Raw genomic sequence first — 17,566 nt, 5'->3', positions numbered from 1 at the left:
TTTTTTTTAATCTTTCCTTAAGTGCGAACACCATCTGGCTCCCCTAACTCCGTCAGCTCTTCCAGTCCTGAGGCAGTTTCGCTCTTCCTAATTACTGTCATTACACAGTGGGTAGTGATTACGGACGGATGCTGATGAGAGATACCAGGAAGGCCCTGTCCCCCTACAGACTCAGCACATGGAACCAGCCAGCTTCTTCCTCCCAGCCATTTAAGGAAGAGAAAAAAAGTAAACCAGGGCAGTTTAAGTTATGAAGTTTTGGGGGGTGGCAGGGGTTGATTCGTTAAACTAGGAGCTGGGGTCAGGGGAAGCTGGCCCGTCTAACATTGAAATCTGCTAGGGACAGCAGGAGCACAAGTGAAGATGCATGCAGTAGTAGTGAATAACGTTGCAATTATGGTTACATCAGGGGATGATCAGGAGGGATCAAAGAGGAGCAATCACCCAACGTTTGGTGCTTAGATGCCCTGGTGATAGGCACCTTAAAAATAATTTAGAAAGGCAGGCAGAGAGCAAGAGAATTATCTCATGGAGCTGTGCCATATGCCCTGAAAAAGCTTCATGTGGTGTAAAATGCAGCAGTCCTTCTGTCTAGCCACACAATGCCATCAACGCATCAGCTCAGTGCCGGCTGCACTGGCTGGCCACTGAACACAGAGTCCAGTTCAAGCTCTCTGCCCTGACATTCAAAGCCTTCCATGGGGTTGGTCCTACCTACCTGTGCATTTACCAAGGAATACTGCTACATGGCTGGCAGTCATGTGGTCACCAAAAGCTTCAGTGGTGCGATAACATTGCCAAGGATGGACGACTGAACAGGCAGCCAGACGGTCTGAAGGACCTAGATAGAGATCGATCCAGGTGGCACTTGATCTGCAAGGAGGTTACGTCCACTGGGGATTTGCCATGATGATGACCTGAGAGAGCATCTCCCCTTCTGTGATCATGTGCTCCCACAACAGCTACGCCTTGTACATACAGCAGATAGAACTTTCTTGGGATCTGGCCTCTGACCATGACACTCACTCCAGCAAGAGACAGCAAAGAGCCAGTGGCATCATTTTCTATGGCGAAGGGGGGGCAGTTACCATCCAACTTTTCATAGGTCTATGTGCTCACTATGTCTTCCTTTTTTTGCCTCCCGACCCAGACTTTGCAGGATACAATATAATCACATATGTTCTATATGCTGACACAACTCTCCCACCACAGCCAGCCCCAAATTTTTCTGAAGTGTCCCCCGCAAGAAGACTGGAGCTCATCACCTTCCCAACTAACAGCAACACTCATGCCTTTGTCTGCATTTCCCCTCCATAATTTATTCCCACACTCAACGCATACCCCATGCTCCCAGCCCAGCAACAAATCCAGCTATTTCTCCTGGAGTCTGGGAAGGAAGAACACGATGTGGAAGGTGCCCAGACACTGTGATGGTGGGACCTTTATAAGGACCTAGATGGGCAGAAAATAACGATTTTGCAAAATGAAGGGCATAAAAGTGGGCCTGCCTGTTACACGCCTCCGCTGTCCTGCTCTGCCCAATCTGGGCTCCCCCATAGCTCAGCCAATGCACCTCCTCAATCCCAGGCTGCAGCTCCCCTGCTCTTCAGTACAGAGCCATATGGGCTTCACTGCAGCCCTGTTACCAGTCACACGTGCAGTACAGCAGAGCCACCTAGTGGCATGAGGATGTCTCCTGCCTGTTATAAACATCGTTCATAGTCAACCAGACCCCTTCTAGCTCCCCTTTGCTACTCAGCAGAAGCTGCATGGCTTTACCAAGCTATTCCCTGCACTCCCGCCCACTTTTATCTTCTAGTTGTTCTGAGGAGCTGGCGGTTAGGGAAAGTGGCAGTTAGGGCCTCACCTCCCCTTGGAGACTCCTGATTGGAGGATGCTGAAGAAGAGTGTCCGTGGGCCAGTCGTAGTGCTCTATGAGCAAATGCTTGAGAGACCATTAGCCTTACAATGCTGTCTACAGTATTTTCCAGTAAATGACACCTGGAAACAGTGTCCTTGGGACTGGGAGCAGGGTTGGTGGCTAGCAACCACCTGGAACACACAGTGCACCAGAGAGTGGGAAGTTGGCCTGGTTTGGGATCTAGTTTGGTCTGCGGTGGCAATGGGGCAGAACTCGGGTCAAGATGCCTTTGGTAGGGACCACGTGATGATGTGGTAGGTAGGGCAGCTCAGATTGCCAGAGAACCATGCAGCTGGGTGTAGATCAGTTGTTGGAAGTGAGTGGGAGGTGTTGATGACTGTGGGGAAGAGCAGGACACTTTGGGTCAGGTTTGGGAGTTAGGAGCTCTGGGCTCTCGTTCGAGATATCAGAGGGTTTAGGTAGCTGGGCTGGGGCTCTCTCACACATTGGGGATTAGTAGAAGGGATCAGTAGTAGGGGGAGGGCTGTGATGCTTGATGGAGGAGATAGTGGGTGAATTTGGCAGTTGGGGGTGAGGGGTGGCAGCAGGGCCGGTGCTACCATTAAGGCGAACTAGGCGGTTGCCTAGGGTGCCAAGATTTGGGGGTGCCAAAAAGTGGTGCCCCCAATTTTTTTTTTACAGCGTTCCTCCCCGAGCGCGCGGTCACTGCTCCACTTCTCCCGCCTCCCAGGCTTGCAGCGCCAATCAGCTCTTTGACGCCGCAAGCCTGGGAGGACAATTAGAGTGGGGGCGGCATGCTCGGGGAGGAGGCGGAGCAGAGGTGAGCTGGGGTGGGGAGGTGCCGCACGGCTCCCCGGGCCGGGGTGGGGGGGTGGGGAGCTGCCACGGGGGTGCCTCAGGGCAGGGGGGGGAGCTGCCGCAGGGCTCCCCACCCCAGCTCACCTCTGCTACGCCTCCTCCCTGAGCACACCGTCGCTGCTCCACTTCTCCCGCCTCCCAGGCTTGCGGCGCCAATCAGCTGTTTGGCGCCGCAAGCCTGGGAGGACAATTAGAGTGGGGGCGGCATGCTCGGGGAGGAGGCGGAGCAGAGGTGAGCTGGGGTTGGGAGGTGCCGCATGGCTTCCCGGGCCGGGGGGGTGGGGTGGGGAGCTGCCGCAGGGGGGTGCCTCAGGGCAGGGGGGGGAGCTGCCGCAGGGCTCCCCACCCCAGCTCACCTCTGCTACGCCTCCTCCCTGAGCACACCGTCGCTGCTCCACTTCTCCCGCCTCCCAGGCTTGCAGTGCCAATCAGCTGTTTGGCACCACAAGCCTGGGAGGGGAGGAGAATTAGAGCGGGGGCGGCGTGCTCGGGGAGGAGGCGGAGCAGAGGTGAGCTGGGGTGGGGAGCTGCCGCACGGCTCCCTGGGGGGGGGGGAGCTGCCGCAGAGGGGTGCCTCAGGGCAGGGGGGGGCGCAAGGTTGAAGTTTCGCCTAGGGCGCGAAACTTCCTTGCACCGGCCCTGGGTGGCAGGAGGATTCGGGAGCTTGTGGGGGTTGTCTAAGGACTTAACAAAAGGGACCAGTAGCAGCAGTTGGGGAGACTCATCTTTGGCATTCCGAGAATGAAAGGATCCAAAAAATTTTGGTCAAAACAGAACAAGGCCAGGGAACTGCATCAACAGATAACACATCCCACTGTGTGATCGCAATGTCGTCACACACTGACTGCCCCAGAGCAGCCTGCCACAGAGAGCGTGGGAACCCAGGGGACTTGTTTGTGAAACAGCTACATGGATAACTATTAAAATTCTTTAATCAACTCCAAGGACAGATAGGAAGTTAAAAACCAGTTATGGGGTGTGCTCTGAATGGTTGGTTTCTTCCCCTGGTTGCCTTTACCCTACAAGAATAGAGCTGGAGTTATATTTTACCTTAGGGTGCTGTGTTGATGGAGATTTCTTGGAGCGGGGAGGTGCTGCAACATTTGCTGGCAGCTATGAGATTCCATTTGGGGTGAGGTAGAAGGGCCTGATTGGCCAGAATGTCTTAAGGGTGGGGCTGAGGGACTATAAAGTTTACTCCAAACTTATTCCACTTTAGGAGATCAGTGCAGATGCTCTAGCCCTCACTCTACTTGCTGGGCAATGGCTTAATTTACTTAGGTGCTTGCTCCAACCCTGTGGAGTGGGTTGCTCTTTGGGAGCTCAGTTTAGTTAGAAAACTACTGCTGCTCCAGACTTTACAAGGTGGAATTGACTTCTCAGTCGAGTTCAGGAGCTCATTCCACCTTAGAAGCTTGGTTCAGCTCAGAAGTTTGCTCTAGTTTGGGAGTTCACTTCGGCTCTGAAACTTGCTCTACTTTAAGGATCTGACTCCAGTCTGGAGAACTGGTAGCCTTTGCTTAAGGGTTGCTGTTAGAAGCGTTTCTACCCTTAACGAGGGGAAGCTGCTATAGGAACGTTGTCACTCGTATTAACATGCTGCCTATGCAATCTGAAATTTAAATAATTTATTTTCTCTGTTTTTTAACACACTTCTGTTTTTTCCCTCCTCTCTTTCCTTCACTGCACCTGGAAGTCTAAGATCCACAGCTCTCACGCTATGATTACAGGGTGACACTGACACAGTGTTGTGACATGAGGATGCGGCTGCCACAGCATCATGCTTTTATCTCACACAAGGTATGCAAACGGGTGGCTCCCTGTGGTGAATGTAATGCATGGAAAATGGAGTGAGGATTTTTGTTTCATTGTAACACCAGAGATGATGACGCTTCCCCGCTGAAGGTTCAGCTTCCTCTGAACACGGGGAAGGCAAGGCCAGGTGGTGGGTAGGTATTTTGTAGTTGTGCCCTCTGCAGGAGTGAGGAGGCTGTTAATATCCACCACTGACTGCTTAGGTCAATGGTTCTCAACCAGGGATACGCAGAGGTCTTCCGGGGGTACATCAACTCATCCAGATAGTTGCCTAGTTTTACAACAGGCTACATAAAAAGCACTAGCGAAGTCAGTACAAACTAAAATTTCATACAGACAATGGCTTGTTTATACTGCTCTGTATACTATACACTGAAATGTAAGTACAATATTTATATTCCAATGGATTTATTTTATAATTAGCTGGTAAAAATGAGAAAGGGAGCAATTTGTCAGTACTAGTGTGGCTGTGACACTTTTGTATTTTGTAAGCAAGTAGCTTTTAAGTGAAGTGAAACTTTAGGATACACAAGACAAATCAGACTCCTGAAAGGGGTACAGTAGTCTGGAAAAGTTGAGAGCCACTGACTTAGGTCCCTAAGATACAGTGTCATTCATTAACATTTTCAGAAACGCTGTATCCTTGCTGATTCCTGCTACAAGGGAAGGCCAAGTTCAGTTCTGTGACTAAAGGGTGTAGGATAAGCCTGGAACAGGAGTAATTGGTGCTCAGAGCCACCCCCTTGCACATTCTGCCCCATTCCAATGCAAAGGCCCTGGAGCATCGCCAGCAACATGACCCCCTGGAGCTTTCCCCACTCACATGTGCCTGGTGAGATGACCCCGCTGGAACCTGTCTGGGAGGTGATTTCTCAGCTGTGCTATTAATAGTCTTGACGTGTTTTTATAGCGAAGGGTTGTTTCAGACCCAGCTCCTTAGGATCTGCCACTGGGGTTTCCACAGTCTTCCCCCCAGCTCTGACAGACCCTCCCATGCAAAACAGGGGAAGCCCCCTTATATACCCAGCAGGGAATGTCCTTTCGGTAGGGGGAGGAAGCACACAGCCTACCCAAGATGGGGAAGTGAAAAACTGCTGTGGAAAATAAGAGAGGGTGGTGAGAAGAAGCAACTGTCAACACCCCCCAGCTCCACCCTGCTCCCTCACAGAGGAGAATGAGGCACTGGTGACCTTTCAGAACTGCTAATCAAATGCTGCAGATGAAATGTGACTGCCCTGGGGCTCAGCCCCTTTCCACGGCACCCCCTTCCCCCTCCCCCATCATGGGAGATTGTAACTCAGCATTATCACTATGACATGGCTTGTGGGAGCGAGAAACGGGCAGGGTCGGGTGACTGGAGGGGACGTTGGTTCAGGAGGTGGAAGGGATGCTACATTTTTAAGGATTGTGTGTGAATTTTTAGCACCTGAGAGAGTGAGGGTCCAGGCGTGGGTGAAGTGGTACAGTATTACAGTACAGATTTGGACCCCCAGTGCCCTCGGCACTGTACACACCCATAGTAAGAGATAGTCCCCACCCCCGAGAGCTTACAGTGCAATAGACACAACAAACACAGGGTGGGCAAACGGGAGTATTATCATCCCTATTTCAGGATGGGGAACTGAGGCAGAGGGAGAAAGTGACTCACCCGAGGGGTCTGCAGCAGAGACCCGAGCTGAACCCCACTGTCCTGAGGCCTAGTGCAGCACCTTTGCTACAAGACAAAGGCCTTTCCTCATGCCTGTAACTTGGATTTCTATAGTGTGATGGGGCAAGGCCAGATGGCTACAGTAAAGCAGTGAGGAACAGGTATGTTAGCCCCAGGCTAAACAAATCCCTGGTACCATGGTAACCAAATGGCAGTTGCTCCAGGTTAATCAAGACACCTGGGGCCAATTAAGATCCTTCTAGAAGGCAGTGGAGATAGCTACATTGATTGGGACACCTGAAGCCAATCAAGGGCTGGCTGGAACTAGTTAAAAGCCTCCCAGTTAGTCAGTGAGGCGTGTGTGTGAGGAGCTGGGAGCAAGAGGCGGAAGGAGCTGAGAGGGTGTGGGTGTGCTGCTGGAGGACTGAGGAGTACAAGCATTATCAGACACCAGGAGGAAGGTCCTGTGGTGAGGATAAAGAAGGTGTTTGGAGGAGGTCATGGGGAAGTAGCCCAAGGAGTTGTAGCTGTCATGCAGCTGTTACAGGAGGTACTATAGACAGCTGCAGTCCACAGGGCCCTGGGCTGGAACCCGGAGTAGAGGGCGGGCCCGGGTTCCCCCCAAACCTCCCAACTCCTGATCAGACACAGGAGGAGTTGACCCAGACTGTGGGTTCCATCAGAGGGGAAGATCACTGAGGTGAGCAAATCCGCCAATAAGCGCAGGACCCACTAAGGTAGAGGAGGAACTTTGCCACAATAGCTAATTTCCTCATGAAGGCACTTAAAGCTCTTTGCAGTCTGGACGTATAGAAATCACTCACCCACAGTACCGCTGAAATGCAGCCACCTCGGGGTGGAACACGGCAACTGTCTAACAACACATTAGCACTGCTATGCAGCAGTTGAGGATAGGAAGCAAGGGATGCTACATTCAATTGAAACTGCAGGGGGAATTTTAAGTAGGTGAGATATAATTACCCCAGCTGGAATTTAGCCAGGACACAGAGGCCTTGGCTACACTTGCAGATGTACAGCGCTGTGAGTTAAACCTGACTTCGTGCAGCTGAGTAGGGAAAGCGCTGTAGTCTGTCCACACTGACAGCTGCCCAGCGCACTGTCGTGGCCACATTTGCGCCAATTGCAGCGCTATTGGGAGCGGTGCATTATGGGCAGCTATCCCACAGAGCACCTCTTCCCATTCTGGCGCTGTGGGTTGTGGGAAGGGGGCGTTGGTGCGGGGCATTCTGGGTCCTGTCCCAATGCCCCGTGATGCATCGCTTCGCATCCCAGAAATCCCTTTGTTTCCGTCCACCTTTGGCGCCATCTTTCAACGGTTTCTGTGCAGCGTGATCTGTCTGCGAGAAATGGAGCCCGAACTGCTGACGGGTATGCTGACTTATCTCGCCAGCATGTCACGTTTGGCTGTCGAACTATTCCTTAAGATCCAAAGTGACAGTGAGAGTGAGGAGTCCGACGATGCTATCGAGCCGTGTAACGCGTACGACACGAAATTGCTTGTGGCATTCACGGACATGCTCAGCACCATGGAATGCCGCTTTTGGGCTTGGGAAACAAGCACCGAGTGGTGGGATCACATCGTCATGGAAGTCTGGGATGACGAGCAGTGGCTGCAGAACTTTTGGATGAGAAAAGCCACTTTCATGGGACTGTGTGAGGAGCTCACCCCCACCCTGCGGCACAAGGACATGAGATTGAGAGCTGCCCTGCCAGTGGAGAAGCGGGTGGCTATTGCAATCTGGAAGCTGGCAACTCCAGACAGCTACCGGTCGGTCGCAAACCAGTTTGGAGTGGGAAAGTCGACCGTTGGAATCGTGTTGATGCAAGTTTGCAAGGCTATTAATCGCATCCTACTCAGAAGAACCGTGACTCTGGGTAACATGCAGGAAATAGTGGATGGCTTTGCACAAATGGGGTTCCCTAACTGTGCAGGGGCGATAGATGGGACGCACATTCCTATTCTGGCACCACCTCACCTGGGATCCGAGTATGTTAATCGGAAGGGGTATTTCTCTATGGTTCTCCAGGTGCTTGTGGATCACCGTGGGTGTTTCATTGACATAAACACAGGCTGGCCTGGAAAGGTGCATGACGCACGCATCTTTCGGAACACTTGGCTGTTCAGGAAGATGCAGGCCGGGACTTTTTTCCCAGAGTGGAAGATCATGGTAGGGGAAGTCGAAATGCCCATTGTGATCCTTGGAGATCCTGCTAACCCGTTAATGCCGTGGCTCATGAAACCCTACACAGGGAGCCTTGACAGCAGCAAGGAACGGTTCAACTATAGGCTGAGTCGGTGCCGAATGACTGTGGAGTGTGCCTTTGGCCGTTTAAAGGGCCGCTGGCGATCTCTGTATGGGAAGCTGGACTTGGCCGAAAACAGCATCCCCGCAGTTATATCCGCGTGCTGTGCCCTCCATAATATTTGTGAAGGAAAGGGTGAAAGCTTCACTCAGGCATGGACCTCCGAGGTTGAACACCTGGAGGCTGAATTTGCACAGCCAGAGAGCAGGGCTATTACAGGGGCCCAGCGCGGGGCTGCAAGGATTAGGGATGCCTTGAGGGAGCAATTTGAGGCTGAAAACCAGCAGTGATATCTGGTGCCCTGCACGGGAGTGAAGTGCAGTAGTTCCAATCTTTAGGAATCAGTGTCTGCTAAGCAGACAAGCAGACTTGCAGTGCCTGTTTATTTCCTGGGCTAAGGAGTCTTTTACTTTATGCAATAATAAAGAATGTTTTCAAAGCCAAAGAATCCATTTATTGAAAAGAAAAAAAATGTATTTATTGAAAAGAAACAAGGGGGTGGAGAGGGGAACGGTACAATCACAGATTCGCGTATGTCCTGTCTGGTGTGCTGTGCAGTGAGTGCTGCACTTCAGGATAGCTATACTGCATGGTGATGGGGGTTGAGTGCAGAGGGTAAGGGTCGTGGTTTTCAGGGCTGGGTGGTGAAGATACTGGTGTTGGAAGCAGCTGGTGGTGTGAAGAACACGGAAGTTGGGGAAAGTGGGCTGGAGGTGACAGTGGGGCACAACGGAAAGAGTTTTGGGACAAGGGCTGTGGGGGGGGTGGGGTGGCGTTTGCGGTACTGCTCCTCTTTCTGCATGGCTACGAGCTCCTGGATAGCGTCTGCTTGGCGCTCCAGGATGCTTATGAGCCGATCCGTGCTTTGCTGCCGATGCTCCGTGCTTTGCCGCCGGTGCGCTACGTTTTCCTGGCAGATCCTGCTTTCTCTCTCCCTCCAGTTCTGTGCTTCTCATTCTCTTTAATAGATTGCCGCATCACTTCTTGCAGCATGTCTTCTTTGCTTTTTCGCGGTCTCTTCCTGAGTCTTTGCAGTCTCTGAGCAGGCAATAAGAGGGACGGCTGAGGTCTCAAGGTTGATGCTGCTGTATAGGCAAAATGCAACATTTAACAGAAGCAGCGTTGTTTATACCAGACAGAGTAATGATTCCCCCCGCACTTAAGGAGTAGAAAACACACAGGGTCTACACAATAGCATAATTTTCCAGTCCGAAACAGCACACATATCCCACGGGAGCCTCAAAATGGTGAGTAAGGGGGACTGGTTGTTTCAGGGCTGCACTGTCCTCTGGGTTTCTGTGCCTTGGGGAGAGCCAACAGCTTCAGGGGGCACCTACACTGAACACTGTCCCAACATTTTCCACAGGAGTTCGTCCTGGACGATATCTCGCTGCTGAGGATGACCTGGGAAGCAAGGGAGGGTCTTCTACTGCAATGCAGCTTCCGCCCTGGCCCTTATGCAGCTTGCCTGTGTGCAGCAATGGTCCCCCTGCCCCTCGCGGCACAGTGGCGCGGACACGTTAGCCTGGCTGGGACAAGGACCACGGTGGCTCTCCCAATAAACCTGCGCAAGTGCATTGCACACGTTCTGGATGAGACAGTCGAGGAGATTACCGAGGCCGATTATCGCGATGTGATAAACCACATCAATGCACTATTCCGCATCTAGGCATGCATGCCTAACCCTCCTTTCCCAAAGAGCCCGCACCGAAAAAATTCCTTCGGAAAAAAAAAAAAAAAACGCTTACCGGGAACCTGCTCTTCTGTTTGTCCTCCACCAAGTACCGGCCGCTGCAACTGGCTACCTTCCTCCTGGCTCGAGAAGAGCTCCTGGCTGCATGGCTCCAGGGATTCCGGGGTGTCTCCATCCGGCCCACCACCATCACTCCCGTTTTCCTCCTCTTCCTCCTCCCCCCCCCCCCACCGGCTCTGAAGTGTCCATGGTGGTGCTCGCAGTGGAGGTGGGGTTAACCCCAAGTATCGCATCCAGTTCTTTGTAGAATCGGCAGGTCATGGGGGGAGCACCCGAGCGGCCGTTTGCATCGCGGGCTTTGCGGTAGGCACTCCGCAGCTCCTTCACTTTAATCCTGCACTGCAGGGCGTCCCGGTCATGGCCCCTTTCCATCATGTCCTTTGATACCTTCCCGAAGGTATCGTAATTCCTATGGCTGGAGCGCAGCTGGGACTGGACAGCTTCCTCCCCCCAAACACTGATGAGGTCCAGCAACTCGCCATTGCTCCATGCTGGGGCTCGCTTGGCGCGTGGAGGCATGGTCACCTGGAAAGATTCGCTGATAGCACTCCACACCACGCCGGGCTGAGCAAACAGGAAGGGGATTTTTAAAATTCCTGAGGAATGTAAAGGGTGGGTCACATGGTTGGTTACCTGAGGCCAGGGCAGTAGAGTTTGAACTGATGACCAGAGTGGCTAGAACAGGCATTGTGGGATACTGCCGAATAATTCTGGAGGCCATTCACAGCGCATTGGGCGGCCACACTGGCACCGCAGTGCTGCAGCGGCAGCGCAATACTCGCTATTCCTCTCGGAGAGGTGGAGTACATGCAGTGCTGCAACCACGGAGATACAGCGCTGCAAATGCCTTGCCAGTGTGGACGGGGAGTGAGTTACAGCGCTGGGGGCGGCTTTACAGCACTGTAACTCGCAAGTGTAGCCAAGGCCAGAGAATAATAACCCAGCTCATATAATGTGCCAGAGTATAGACAAGCCACATGCAAGCTTTCCCTCCCCTTCCCCCCCAAGTACAGCTCTAGCAGTACACTTCACTGCAGCACCCCCCATATTCCTGTCCTGGGACCCCCACTCAGTTCTGACAATGCCCCTCATGCTTGCCCTGCCCCACCCCCGCTATTGTTTTCCAGTGCTCCCAAATAGCTCTTGTCAGTGCATCTCAGTGCTGGCCTGAAGCACGTCCTGTGGTTCTAGTCCTGGGCCTTGCTCACGCTGGTAGTTTTGTGACAAGCATTCACGAAGCTTTGACAATGCTGAATCCATCAGACTCGCTTTTCTAGTGACCTAACCAAGATTGCCAGAGATGGGTGGCTGGAGCTCTACTTACCCGCAGCTGCCTTTCCAAGCCCTAAACAGATTTCACTAGCTCAGGGTTGGCAACCTTTCAGAAGTGGGGTGCTGAGTTTTCATTTATTCACTCTAATTTAAGGTTTCGCGTGCCAGGAATACATTTTAAAGTTTTTGGAAGGTCTCTTTCTATAAGTCTATAATATATAACTAAACTATTGTTGTATGTAAAGTAAATCAGGTTTTTAAAATGTTTAAGAAGCTTCATTTAAAATTAAATTAAAATGCAGAGCCCCCCGGACCGGTGGCCAGGACCCAGGCAGTGTGAGTGCCACTGAAAATCAGCTCACGTGCCGCCTTCGGCACGCGTGCCATAGGTTGCCTACCCCTGCACGAGCTTCTTGGATACAGTACCAGATTTCTGGCCTTGGCACCAGTGTGAGTTGTGTTCTCTACTAGATTTTGGCCACTGTTCAATGTACAGTTCTAGGTTACACCGTGCTCATGTGAACCTCTTGGAACTGGGTAGTGGGAAGGGGCGTGTCTTATGTTCTTTTCAAAACCTTTTCCTCTTTGGTCACACTCCTTGCTCCCCTGTAGTCCAACACGGTTGCATGTCTTACCTGGTGAACAAATCAGTCTATGAAGAGGTGAAATCAGAAGGTGTTGGTGTTGAGGGACTAAAAGATCATTTTCCGGAGGAGTCTCTTTAACCTCTCACACTTCAGTAGGAGCCAAAAGCAGCATGGGAGGCAATAAAGAGGAGGGTGCTAGTGGCTGAAAGTCATTGCCGCGCAACAGTCCATGTGTCAGGAACTAGGGCTTGAGTTCCCTCAGCTGAGCCTGGGGCTAGCTGGCTCAGCCCTCAGGCCAGGTAATGAGCCTGGCTATGGCAAAATCACCTGACTGGCCAGCTCACTCGATTGGCTGCAAGGCGCCAACAGGTCTGTGTTTAAGCTCCGCAGCAGTGGCAGGTTGCTGGCTGCTCTATGCTTACACCTGCAGCTGTGATCTCTCCTGTGCCTACCCACCTTGTTCCCAGCCTTGCTCCAGTCCCACTCGTTTGCTCCAGCCCTGCTGCTTTGCCTGACTTCTGACTCCTGCTTCCAGCTCTGACGCTAGGCTGGGCTCCAGCTCTGGCTCTAATGACTAGGTCAGACCACCCATCGCCCTGGTCCCTGACACTATGTAGGCTTGGTCTAGCTTCTTATAGGCAGGTGTCCACATCCTAACTGGCATGCATTTGGCCTTATACATGGTGGCAGCCTCAGCAGAGATCTCAAGGACTAAATGTGCCTGGGAGACTGCACTCCCCCCACTCTTAGAGGTGGTCTCTTCTCATGAGGGAGCGGTATGTACAGAATGCTTCTACTGAGGACAATGTGTAGAGCAGGGGTAGGCAACCTATGGCATGCGTGCTGAAGGTGGCATGCGAGCTGATTTTCAGTGGCACTCACACTGCCCGGGTCCTGGCCACCGGTCCGGGGGGCTCTGCATTTTAATTTAATTTTAAATGAAGCTTCTTAAACATTTTAAAAACCTGATTTACTTTACATACAACAATAGTTTAGTTATATATTATAGACTTATAGAAAGAGACCTTCTAAAAACGTTAAAATGTATTCCTGGCACGCGAAACCTTAAATTAGAGTGAATAAATGAAAACTCGGCACACAACTTCTGAAAGGTTGCCGACCCCTGGCATAGAGGAAGCTTCCACTGCTGTTGGCCTGGCTCTACCTGCTCTGTGGCGAGAGGACTTGCACACTAGGGCTATCAACTGGGCACTATAGTAAAAATGTGGACGTGAGGACTGAATAACCACATACACCCCAGAAAGACAGAAGAGCAGCCTCCTGGATTGACAGCAATTTCACTTTATTCGTTAACATTACAACTTATTTTCTTTGTGTCCTCTCCCCATTCTCCCCATGCACAAGCAATGGGCAGACCCAGTCAGTCCCATGCACTGAAAATAAGGAACAAGAAGCATCTACAAAGAGTATTTCAGCAATGAGATAAATTCCCCTAACCCCACCCATGAGGGGGGAATTAATACTGATCTGTTCTCACCCATCACTGGCTCAGAGTAGCAGGGGGGGAAACCTATTAAAAAAAGGTAGGTTACTACTTGCCTCAGAAAAATCCAGTATGGATTGAAATGGTGCCTGCATGAACCTCTGATATTCATAGCTTAGTGGCATCTCACAAGAGGGATGTTTCACTCTGGTTTTAGATAAGATGGTGGATACCTTATCACTTGCAGCCTTTCAAACTAGACTGGACAAGCCACTGAGAAATGTAATGTGGGGAAGAATCTTGCCCTGGCGCAAGATGGGCTCATCCACTTGTACAGAGGACACATTACTGATTCAGGGTGATCTGGATCACTTGGCAAATTGGGTGCAAGCAAACAATACTCATTTTAATACAGCTAAATGTAAATGTATACATGTAGGATCAAAGAATGTAGGCCATGCTCACATGATGGGGGATTTTGTTATGGGAAGCAGTGACAAAAGATTTTGAAAATCTGAAAAAGATTTGGGGGTCATAGTGGATGACAGCTGAACATGAGCTCCCAGTGTGATGCTGTGGCCAAAAGAGCTAATGCGATCCTGGGATGCATAAACAGGGGAATCTCAAGTAGGTGTAGAGAGGTTATTTTACCTTTGTATTTGGCACTGGGTGTGACTGCTGCTGGAATACTGTGTCCAGTTCTGGTTTCCACAAGTCAAGAAGGATGTTGATAAATTGGAGAGGGTTCAGAGAAGAGGCACGAGAATGATTAGAGGATTAGAAAACTTGCCTTATAGTGATAGACTTAAGGAGCTCAATCTATTTAGCTTACCAAAGAGAAGGTTAGGGGATGACTTGACTGCAGTCTATAATTACCCACATGAGGAACAAATATTTAATAATGGGCTCTTCCATCTGGCAGAGAAAGGTATAGCACAATCCAATGGCTGGATGTTGAAGCTAGACAAATTCACACTAGAAATAGGCATAATTTTTTAACAGTCAGAGTAATTAATCATTGGAACAATTTACCAAGGGTTGTGGTGGATTCTCCATCACTGACAATTTTTAAATCAAGAGCGGATGTTTTTCTAAAAGAACTGCTCTAGGAATTATTTTGGGGAAGTTCTAAGGCCTGCGTTATACAGGAAGTCAGACTAGATGATCACAAATGTCCCTTCTGCTCTTGGAATCTATGACTAGGGCTTTTCCATCTCTACGTCTTAGGATTTTTTTTAACTTCTTTCCTTTTAGAGATGGTCCCGTGTCTACATCAGCAATTCTCAACCTGGCAGTCACAGGCAGAGAGGAAATGGGAGGGAGAAGATATGTTTGCAATCCTGCCTCCTTTCACTCTCCAGTTTTCCAGTGAAGCAGATTTGCTCTGTCACTCAGGACCAAATGCCAGGAATGCCCCATAAACCATTTGGTTAATTTCAACAGTGCTTCCCTTGAAAACATTATAGAAAGTGGTGCAAAGGATTTTGGGATAGCATCTGAGGAGGAGCTGTTGTGAATGGCAGCAACTGGAGGTCTTGGGACACAAAGATTAAGCACCCCTGTTTGATGATGAGGGGGTCTTCCCTTCAGAGGTAGTCACTGCTGCCCCTGCAAGGGCTACAGCAACCACGGTTAAGTGACACAAGGATTGCCTGGGTGCCAATGCCTCTACAGCCTTTCCAGACTGAGACAACGAGATGCTGAAGGTACGGCTACACTTAGGGCGGCCTGTAGAGACACTGTATGCCCTGCTAGTATGGGTTTAAGCAGCGGTGTTGACAGTGAGGCACGGCTTAGGTGAGTAGAGTGCAGCACCCCACACATCTGAACACTAGGGAATGTACCCTACACATCTCCCCACATGCCCAAGCAGTGCCTCTCACCACGTCTGTGCTGCTATATAGTGTCCCATTGCCTCCCCACTGCCAGAGCCTTCCACTGCCATAGTGCAAAGCTCTGGCAGTGGGGAAAGGCTCCGGCAGCTCTCCACTGCCAGAGCCTTTCACTGTGGTTTGTATCTACACACCACAGTGACTATTGTGGCTGCAGCCTGCCTTGCACTGTGGCCTGTAGCTACACCTACCCTACGCACCACCATAGACAGGCAATCGAATGTGGGCTTCCCATGAAGAAGCTGCTGAGCACTTAGCCCAGTTTCTGCAGCACTCCCAGCCATGAGGGAATGAGAGACTGGGACTTGAATCCAGGTCACCTGCATAGCCACGTTAAGCACTAACCTTTACACCACCAGCCAGGTGAAGATGTATTTTAGTTAAAGCGCTTTGCTCTCTTATCCTGTCAGGACTGCTGTGAGAAAGTCTGAGACACCAGTTGCAGCAAGGAATTCAGGCTTTTGTTCCCTGTAACAGCTTCTTCAATTCTCTCTAGCAACTATTCTGGATTAAAGTCACTTTTATTTCAGAACAGAGTGTCCACATAAGTTGTTATTTGGAATAGCTATGCTGGTCAATTTCCCCATGTAGACAAATCCTTACAGAAACATCAGTTATAAGCTAAATATTCCCCCTCACCCTCCCATCATGCTAAAAATATCTATTATTATAATTCCTGTTGTCATGATACATGTAGTATTTCCTACATGTACTAAACATGAACTAAAGCATTGGTGGTCAATGGGACGTACACACACATCCCAAGTGCCCGCCACAGTGAGAGCCCCAATTCTCTGTCCATGGTCCTGGCTGATTCCAGGGCCAGTTGGTCACTGCAGAGATTTCCTTCCCTCATTCTTTGCTTGGGAAGATGCATTTCAGCTCCACCTCCTGGCTTCCCAGACCCTGCAAGGGGATTCGCAGAGCTGCAGAGCCTTGGCAGGGGGTTTGCCACAGTGTGAAGTGGTCACAGGAAGGAGGAGTCTGTGTGTGTATGTTATGGGCCCTCTGATGCTTGGCGGACTTGACTGTAAGTTGAATGGAAGCTGGATGGGGCCCGGCCTATCTTACTTTGCACAGGGCCCCACAGAACATAGCATTGTACCAGCACTAAGGACCCAACCCCGCTCCCATTGATGCCAATGGCAAAACCCCCATTGATTTCAGTTGTGCAGGATCAGGGCCTACAGAAACCCTACCTTCCATTTAAACTTTCACCCTGTTCTTCCTTTTTACCCTTCCCACTCTTCCTAGGACTCCCTCTCTGCACCCACACAACACACCCCATCCCCTTAAAATATGGACGCTAGTTCGCCAGTGCCTAGCGGTGCAGCAATCATGCATTTGGTATGTTGGCTCTGAACAATCACTTTTCCTCACGTGCCATCTCTTTTCTAGCTTCTCCAGCTACAGAGCTCACGGACCAGGGACAATACAATTGACTCAAGTATCCTCCACTGGTTAGGGGAGTAACTGGGACTTCCTGGCTTCAACCACCATGTGAAAGGGGAAATATAAATGTAAGCAGAGTCAGGATGACCTCTACCCTGACATCTGGTGGTAAATTATGGCGAGTGTGGAAAAGAACTCCAGGAGCTGATCTTGTTTGCATAGGCACACCCACCCGCCTGGCATGAGACAACAGCAACTGAAAGTGGTTACTTTGGCTGGTGTGGGATCCCCAGTTTCTCTGTTATTGGGGCAGGAAGAATAAAGTTTTGTTACCCCGATTCTGTGAATCAAGGCCAGTGGAACTGTTGTATGACAGACGGACTCACCATTAACTAAGTAGCACTCGCTTGACAAGAGGCATGGGTTACGAAACCTAGTGAATTGAGAGAGGTTGGGGGTGGGTATTTGTATCTGGTGGTGTGGGTGCCTTTTGTGAGTCTGAAACACCAATTGCACCTCCTCCTCTCTCCACTGTTGAATGTCAGAGCTAACTTTGATTCCATTAGGAGTCTAGTTACAGGCTGCTGAGCTGAATTCACTTTGGGCCAATAATGCACCAGCACTGGGGCTCCCCTACTACTAGCTAAAATCACAAAAGAGCTAAAGTTACTAAGAGCTGAGATCACTGAGTGCTGTGT

This window comes from Emys orbicularis, chromosome 1, assembly GCF_028017835.1.
Source record: "Emys orbicularis isolate rEmyOrb1 chromosome 1, rEmyOrb1.hap1, whole genome shotgun sequence".
Classification (NCBI taxonomy): domain Eukaryota; kingdom Metazoa; phylum Chordata; order Testudines; family Emydidae; genus Emys; species Emys orbicularis.
This window is presented reverse-complemented; position numbering follows the sequence as displayed.